This window comes from Oncorhynchus tshawytscha, linkage group LG01, assembly GCF_018296145.1.
Source record: "Oncorhynchus tshawytscha isolate Ot180627B linkage group LG01, Otsh_v2.0, whole genome shotgun sequence".
NCBI lineage: Eukaryota > Metazoa > Chordata > Actinopteri > Salmoniformes > Salmonidae > Oncorhynchus > Oncorhynchus tshawytscha.
Genome location: NC_056429.1, coordinates 65163187 through 65170133, shown reverse-complemented (window position 1 = coordinate 65170133; position 6947 = coordinate 65163187). Strand labels below are relative to the sequence as shown.

Genomic DNA, 6947 nt, shown 5'->3' with positions numbered 1-6947 from the left:
TAATCATGTTTCCTTTCCATGTTATATCTAATCATGACACATTCCCTAGCCCTATAACAAGTGCTGATTAGGTAACAAGATAAAGTAATTCCATTTATCGTTTTGGTAAATGTGCTTTTATTCTCAAAAACAGCATAATTGTCTTTGTGTGAATTAATGGGTGTGGATGGGCTTGCATGCATTTTATTACTATTTATCGGACATCGACCGTGAATCGTGGGTAATGAAGTCTCTCAACTGTATTGTGAATGCAGTGCTGACAATACTATTCATGGGTAATGTAGTTCTTTCTCCTGCTCTGAATAGACTTTGCCCAGTGTCAGACCACTGACCAGTCTTGCCAAGGGATTGCTAACAAGGGTCCCTTCATGACCCCAAAACGCACAGACAAACCCAGAGCTTATGTAGTCTACACACACACACACACACACACACACACACACACACACACACACACACATTACTGGGGCAGCTGCCCTTTAATTAGAACTAGCTAATGAAAGACTATATAAACAGTCACAGCCTTGTTTTTCTGTTTACAGAGTGCTACAGTGAGTGTGTTGAGTGAGTGTGACAGGAATGTTCACTCTGAAAGAATGTGAATCCAACCGGCATACTTCTCTCCTCCTTTTTGGGAAGAGCCTGTATTTATAGTCCTGTATGTCATAGCGAAGGGTCGTAGCTAAGGGAGAGGAGAGCAGAGAGAGGGTCCAGCCAAGCTCAGCCATTTGGGGCAGGCCTAGAGAGAAGGGAAGAAGGGAGGGAGATTTACTGTTGCATAGTCTTAGGCTCACTCTCCTCCCCTTCCACCCTCCTTTCCATTGACACGCAGGCTGTGCCAGCCAAGCAGGAAGGGGAAAGGAAGAAGGGAGAAGGGAAAGGGAGGCCCTGCTATTTTATCCAGCAGGCAGGCTCTAGCTCCAATGACAGGAGAGGCCCAGTGGTCTCTTCCCTCCCACCCCAAGCTGGTGACACCCAGCCTGGCCACGAACACAGCCACCCCAGCCTCTCCCTCCCCCTCTGGCCCCAGCTCCTTTCTCAGAAAACAGGGTGGATGAGTTTCTCTAGCCCTTTAAACAGCTGACTGACACTTTAGCCCACACTGTTTTCTCACACTTTCTTATATTTGGATTTCAGTTTTGTACTGTTGAGAACGTGTTTATGGATGTAGCAGAGAGTCTTGGAATGTAGCTGAGCTGACTATTTGGACAGGGTCGCCATCAGTTGCGGTATGTGGAGAGAGGCTGGATAAAGTATTTTGTGGCCGACTTTCTGTATTCTGTGTCCTTTGTTTTGCACCACATCATGGTACAACTGCAGTAAGATTCAGTTATTTAAAGACGGCAATCAATTTTATGCAGTCTGTCTTTTTGATGTTGTCTCGGTTCATTAATGGCTTGTTTGAATAGTGTAGTGCCAAATATTCATGTCCCTTCCTTTCTTGCTCTGTTTGAAAGGGAAATTGCGTGTCTGTCTGTGTTTTGTGGGTGAGTACGAGTTTGTTAAACTTCTCTCTTGATGTTTTCCCTTGAGAGTCCTACTGACTGTCGGCCTTAGCTTGAGTCTAGAACTGCCGTCTTCTTTGGTTTGATGTCTTATTCAGTACAAATCATACTTCAAGCAATGGAGCAATGTGTGAATGTTTTATGAGATGAAGAACTGCTTAAAGAATCCTTATTTTGCTATGTGATTGTATTCTGACTTTCTGAGTGTGTGTGCTTGTTTGTGGGTAGGTGTGTGTGTAGGAACAAATAGATGTCCTCTAAAAATCGAAAACAAATCAAGTTGTCACATGCTTCTCAGGGTTCTACACAAGCTTTTTCCACTGGTGCTTTTCCAGTTGGCAGCAGCAGCGCATAACTTGGTTGCACCAATTTTTATATATACAGTGCCTTTGGAAAGTATTCAGACCCCTGGACTTTTTCCACATTGTTACGTAACAGCCTAATTCTAAAATGGATTAACTAAATACAAATCCTCAGCAATCTACAAACAATAACCTGTAATGACAACATAAAAAAGTGTTTTGTAATTTAGGGAAAATTATGAAAACTTTAATAAAATACCTTATTTACATAAGTATTCAGCCCCTTTGCTATGATATTGGTTGATTATCCTTGAGATTTCTACAACTGTCTTCCGGCGCCGACAGAGATGGCCGCCTCACTTTGCGTTCCTAGGAAACTATGCTCATTTTGTTTTTTTATGTGTTATTTCTTACATTGTTACCCCAGGAAATATCAGGTTTTATTACATACAGTTGGTAGGAACTATTGGATATAAGAGCAATGTAAACTCACCAACGTTACGACCAGGAATATGACTTTCCCGAAGCGGATCCTCTGTTTGGTCCACCACCCAGGACAATGGATCGGATCCCAGCCGGCGACCCAAAACAACGGCGCTACAGAAGGGGCAGACGGAGCGGTCTTCTGGTCAGGCTCCATAGACGGGCACATCGTGCACCGCTCCCGAGCATACTACTCGCCAATGTCCAGTCTCTTGACAACAAGGTAGGCGAAATCCGAGCAAGGGTTGCCTTCCAGAGAGACATCAGAGATTGTAACGTTCTTTGTTTCACGGAAACATGGCTCAGGATACGTCATCAGAGTCGGTACAGCCTCCTAGCGTCTTCACGCATCGTGCCGACAGAAAGAAACATCTCTCTGGAAAGAAGAAGGGCGGGGGTGTATGTCTTATGATTAACGAGACGTGGTGTGATCATAACTACATAAAGGAACTCAAGTCCTTTTGTTCACCTGACCTAGAATTCATTACAATCAAATACCGACCGCATTATCTACCAAGAGAATTCTCTTCGATCATAATCTCAGTCTTGTATATCCCACCCCAATCAGACACATCAATGGCCCTGAAAGAACGTCATTTGACTCTATGTAAACTGGAAACCACATATCCTAAGGCTGCATTTATTGTAACTGGGGATTTTAACAAGGCTAATCTGAAAACAAGGCTCCCTAAATGTTATCAGCATATCCAATGAGCGACCCGGGCTGGCAAAACCCTGGATCATTGTTATTCTAACTTCTGCGATGCATATAAAGCCCTCCCCGCCCTCCTTTCAGAAAGTCTGACCACGACTCCATTTTGTTGCTCCCAGCCTATAGAAAGAAAATAAAAAACAGGAAGCGCCCATGCTCAGGTCTGTTCAACGCTGGTCCGACCAATCGGATTCCACACTTCAAGATTGCTTCGAGCACATGGACTGGGATATGTTCCGCATAGCGTCGGACAATAACAATGATGAATACTCTGATTCGGTGAGCGAGTTTATTAGAAGTGCATCGGTGATGTTGTATCCACAGCATCTATTAGAACATTCCCCAACCAGAAACCATGGATTGATAGCAGCACTGAAAGCGCCAACCATTGCTTTTAATCATGGCAAGGTGACCGGAAACATGACCGAATACAAACAGTGTAGCTATTCCCTCCGCAAGGCAAACAAACAAGCTAAGCGTCAGTATAGAGATAAAGTAGAGTCGCAATTCAACGGCTCAGACACGAGAGGTCGTGGCAGTGTCTACAGTCAATCACGGACTACAAAAGGAAAACCAGCCCCGTCGCAGATCACGATGTCTTGCTCCCCGAGAAATTAAACAACTTCTTTGCTCACTTTGAGGACAACAAAACCAAAACCAAACCAAAACCTGCAGGCTCTCCTTCACTGCAGCCAAAGTGAGTAAAACATTCAAACGTGTTAACCTTCGCAAGGCGCGTCCTCAGAGCATGTGCAGACCAGCTGGCTGGTGTGTTTACGGACATATTCAATCACTCCTTATCCCAGTCTGCTGTTCTCACATGCTTCAAGAGGGCCACCATTGTTCCTGTTCCCAAGAAAGCGAAGGTAACTGAGCTAAATGATTATCGCCCCGTAGTACTCACTTCCGTCATCATGAAGTGCTTTGAGCGACTAGTCAAGGACCATATCCCCTCCACCCTACCTGAAGCATGGGAGAAACTCCCCAAATGCAGGTGTGCCAAGCTTGTAGCGTCATACCCAAGAAGACTCAATGCTGTCAAAGCTGCTTCAACAAAGTACTGAATACTTATGTAAATGTGATATTTCAGTTGTGTGTAGATTGATGAGGGAAAAAAACATGTGGCAATGTGTGTGTGTGTGTTTATCATATATTTATTATTTCAGCTTTTATTTCTTTCATCACATTCCTATACACTCAATTAGTATTCGGTAGCATTGCCTATAAATTGTTTAACGTTTCGGGTAGCCTTCCACAAGCTTCCCACAATAAGTTGGGTGAATTTTGGGCCATTCTTCCTGAAAGAGCTGGTGTAACTGAGTAAGGTTAGTAGGCCTCCTTGCTCAAACATGCTTTTTCAGTTCTGCCCACAATTTTTCTATGGGATTGAAGTCAGGGCTTTGTGATGGCCTCTCCAGTACCTTGACTTTGTTGTCCTTCAGCCATTTTGCCACAACTTTGGAAGTATGCTTGGGGTCATTGTCCATGTGGAAGACCCACTGGTGACCAAGCATTAACTTCCTGACTGATGTGTTGAGATGCTGCTTCAATATATCCACATACTTTTCCTACTTCATGATGCCATCTATTTTGTGAAGTGCACCAGTCCCTCCTTGCAGCAAAACACCCCCACAGAATGATGCTGCCCCCACCCCCCATCCCCCCACCGTGCTTCACGGTTGGGATGAGGTTCTTCGGCTTGCAAGCCTCCCCCTTTTTTCTCCAAACATAACGATGGTCATTATGGCCAAACAGTTCTATTTTTGTTTCATCAGACCAGAGGATATTTCTCCAAAAAGTATTGTCTTTGTCCTCATTTGCAGTTGCAAACCATAGTCTGGCTTTTTTTTGGGCGGTTTTGGAGCAGTGGCTTCTTCCTTACTGAGTGGCCCTTTCTGGTTATGTCGATATAGGACTCGTTTTTACTGTGGATATAGACACTTTTGTACCGGTTTCCTCCAGCATCTTCACACGGTCCTTTGCTGTTGTTCTGGGAATGATTTTCACTTCTCGCACCAAAGTAAGTTCATCTCTAGGAGACAGAATGCGTCTCCTTCCTGTGCAGTATGATGGCTGTTTGGTCCCATGGTGTTTATACTTGTGTAATATTGTTTGGACAGATGAACGTGGTACCTTCGGGCATTTGGAAATTACTCCCAAGGATTAACCAGACTTGTGGAGGTCTACATTTATTTTCTGAGGTCTTGGCTGAATGTTTTTGATTTTCTCATGATGTCAAGCAAAGAGGCACTGAGTTTGAAGGTAGGCCTTGAAATACATCCACAGGTACACCTCCAATTGACTCAAGTGATGTCAATTAGCCTTTCAGAAGCTTCTAAAGCCGTGACATCATTTTCTGGAATTTTCCAAGCTGTTTAAAGGCACAGTGAACGGAAGTATGTAAACTTCTGACCCACTGGAAATGTGATACAGTGAATTTTAAGTGAAATAATCTGTCTGTAAACAATTGTTGGAAAAATTGCTTGTGTCATGCACAAAGTAGATGTGCTAACCGACTTGCCAAAACTGTAGTTTGTTAACAGGAAATTTGTGGAGTGGTTGAAAAGTGTATGTTAACTTCTGACTTCAACTGTACATACACACACACACACTGATAATGACCTGGCCTGTGTCCCATAATGTGCATGCATTCCATACAAAATTCAACATTCAGGTAAATTTGCCTGTGGCGCACTGGGCCAGTGCCAACTGAAATCTACTGGCCCAAATTTTTTACAAATCTGACCATAAAGCAAATGATGGGTGCATAATTTCAATAGCAGGTGATTTTAGATTTAATTTGCAGTCTGAGAAAATAATCTATACAGGATTCATACAGACATTTGAAAGTGAAATTCAAGGGCTTTTCAAGCACTTAAATTGTAATTTAATTAAGGACCTACATTTTTTTGTAATTGTTGTAATAGCCTATAGATTGTTTTTTTTAACTCCCCCCAGTATGTATGCAAAAAAGTATGCATTACCACTTTAAGAATGCATTTTTTTATAATCTATCCTAAATGGTATTAAGTTTTGATTTTCACCTTATTTTTTACATTCTAAAATGTCAGAGTAATGTGAGCATTTGGGGGTGGTGTAAAGTATTGGTTAAAGTGTTTTATTTGTATTTTTTTGTGGGGGGGTGGTCAAGGTGAGGAAGAGGATTATTTAAAGCTAGTTCCACGTTTGGGGTGTCAGGACAGAGAAGAGCTTGGTCTGGGCTCAGCGGGAACTGCCCTCCCGTAATGGTGGGATGGCCAAAAGACCTGAGGTGGCGGAGTGCTCAGATTGGGGTGTAGGATTTGAGCATAGCCTGAAGTTAGTGAGGGGCAGTTCCTCTTGCTGTTCTGTAGGTAAGCAGCATGGTCTTGTAGTGGCTGCGAGCTTCGACTGGAAGCCAGTGGAGTGTTTTTGGAGGAACGGTGTGACATGAGAAAAATTGGGAAGGTTGAAAACCAGGCGGGCAGAAGCATTCTGGATAAGTTGCAGGTGTTTGATGGCAGAAGCGGGGAATTGTTCAGTGTCATCCACATAGTAATGATAGGAGAGACCATGTGAGAATATAGAGACAAGTGACTTGGTGACTAGAGAGAAAAGGGCCTAGAACCAAGCCATGAGGGGACACCAGTCGTGAGAGTACGTAGTACAGACACAGATCCTCTCCACGTCACCAGGTAGGATGCAATACAAGAATGTGCAGAGCTTAAGACACCCAGCCCTGAGAGGGTGGAGAGGAGGATCTGATGGTTCACGTTGTTGAAGGCAGTGGATAGATGTAGGAGGATGAGAACAGAGGAGAGATAGTCAGCTTTGGCTGTGGAGTGTGGAGAGCCTCCGTGACACAGAAGAGCAGTCTAGGTTAGGTGACCCGTCTTTACCCGTTAGGGTCAAGAAGATCGTTCTGAGTGAGATAAAGTTGACCAGAGACAGCACGCACAAAGAAAA

The 6947-nt window shown here is 43.7% G+C and overlaps 1 protein-coding gene across 2 annotated transcripts in view; it reads left to right on the top strand.

Moving 5' to 3' along the window:
• Positions 1–868: 868 nt before the first annotated feature.
• The window catches only part of LOC112254918 (serine-rich coiled-coil domain-containing protein 2), a 32906-nt gene continuing 26827 nt past the window's right edge, over positions 869–6947 (top strand). Inside the window, exon 1 of one of the 2 annotated variants that reach the window (XM_024427886.2) lies at positions 869–1229. The gene's annotated coding sequence lies outside the window, so the exon portion shown is untranslated. The remainder of the gene's footprint in view (positions 1230–6947) is intronic. The other variant, XM_024427897.2, reaches the window with a different exon arrangement.